The following is a 1,898-nucleotide window of genomic DNA, read 5'->3' as shown; positions in this document are numbered from 1 at the left end:
GCTAGATTCTCAGTTTTCTGCAAAACTATCTTTCATCTAAGGTTTAGATATGCTGAGTTCACGTTGTCCTTCCTTCTGATATATATCTGTTGCTAAGATTTTGTACCTTATTTAAAGTTATGTATGAATATATGTATGTATGTATATGTGTGTGTGTGGTAAACTTTCAATAAGTTATCACAATGTTACGGTTTGGAAAGCCAGAGGCTGGAGAAGCATTGTAAACCGATAGGTTTAACGTGATGTTATATCGCACTTAATAAGCATTTTATGTTCCCTATTCGCCCCTGAAAAAAAAAGTTCTACTTTTCATTAGTGCTTGAGTTGTCGAGTTTCTCATTTTGTGACAGGAACATTGCCATAATATTGTTGTTTGTGTTGCGATTTTACTAAAATCTGTGTTTATTCAGTGTTTATCTCGTTCCGTTAAAAACTTCTTTTGGCAAAAAGTTTTTTTTCAGTCGTTACTTCTTAGATCTTACTCTTTCAAAATAAAAAGGCGTAATTTTGAAACGTTTTATGGTTGCTACGTGCGTTAGGTTTTTGTTTTTAGTCAGTTTCGTCTTCATTGTTCAATTATACGATTCCTAGCTAAGAACAAACTTGATCTTTCTTGTACATGATTCTCAACTTACAGAATGTAGCAAGTTTTCTATATAAAAAAAATACGGTACATACAGATGCGTGGAAAGGCTAGTAAATTTTGTTGCTGCGTTTTAAAGGTCTTGAAGCGAATGCTGACACTGAACAAACTACTTTTAGTCTTCGTGATAACTTTCTTCGGCTCATTAACTGGCAGCGATTTGACATGCATAGCCGTGACGCATGCTAAATAACCCAAAGAGACAACTTTAAATTGCTGGTATCACAGGTAAAACACTGAATAAAGTTGATCCTTTTTACTTTGTCGCAGCTTACAATTAGTTTTTTTTTATGTGTCTGAACATCTAAGCAGGGGACAATCTAAATTTGAGTTTCGTTCCATTATTCATTTGTTTTGGTTTTTAACTCGGTTTTTCTCTCTCGAAGTATAGAAATTGAAGTCTTTCTTCTCCTGCCCATAAATTATTGTATTTCTATTTAGCTTGTAGTTTCTTTTTGCTTAAAGCTTATTTCCTCTTATATATTCTGTTCTATTCTTTCTCATGCAGTGATTTCTTCATTTTACCTTATACGTTTTTACTGATTTAATTATTTTCTAAATTCTTCCTCCTCTCTAAATTCTTTCACTACTCTTCAAATTAAAAATATATTTCTTTACCTCTCTTGTACTGGCCACCATCTTATAAATCTAATTGTTCTCCCCCCCCTAAATTTGAAAATTTTATGAAAATCTTCCTTCATGTGTTAATGTAATCTTTAACACATATGATATAACACATTTATTTGTTTTCCTAATACAATCTAAGTATTTTTTTCCAGTGCAGACTTCCATGCATCTAGTTTAAACTACTCGTTTCCCGTAAGTCTGAGCAGACTTACCTGCATCTAGTTTAAACCTCGTTTCCTGTAAGTCTTTACTGTAAGTCTAAGCAGACTTACGTGTATCTAGTTTAAACTGCCTGTTTCCTGTAAGTCTGATTTTCCCTAAATACATCATTATCCTATTTTTATTTTCTTGAGCTTATTCTGGTCATCGTCGCCTCTATCTTTATACATTTCAAACCTCGAAAAATGTTTTTTTTATATTTCTAGTTTACATTCTCTGGCTTTCAAATTTCCATTTTACATATATATATATAGGGCCTAGCATGGCTCTATGGTTAGCGTCCCGGACTATAGATCTTGTTTGTTTGTTTTGAATTTCGCGCAAAGCTACACGAGGGCTATCTGCGCTAGCCGTCCTAATTTAGCAGTGTAAGACTAGAGGGAAGGCAGCTAGTCATCACCACCCACCG

This window comes from Limulus polyphemus, unplaced genomic scaffold (genome assembly GCF_000517525.1).
Source record: "Limulus polyphemus unplaced genomic scaffold, Limulus_polyphemus-2.1.2 Scaffold249, whole genome shotgun sequence".
Lineage (NCBI taxonomy): Eukaryota > Metazoa > Arthropoda > Merostomata > Xiphosura > Limulidae > Limulus > Limulus polyphemus.
The sequence above is the reverse complement of the archived record's forward strand: the minus strand, read 5'-3'. Positions refer to the sequence as shown.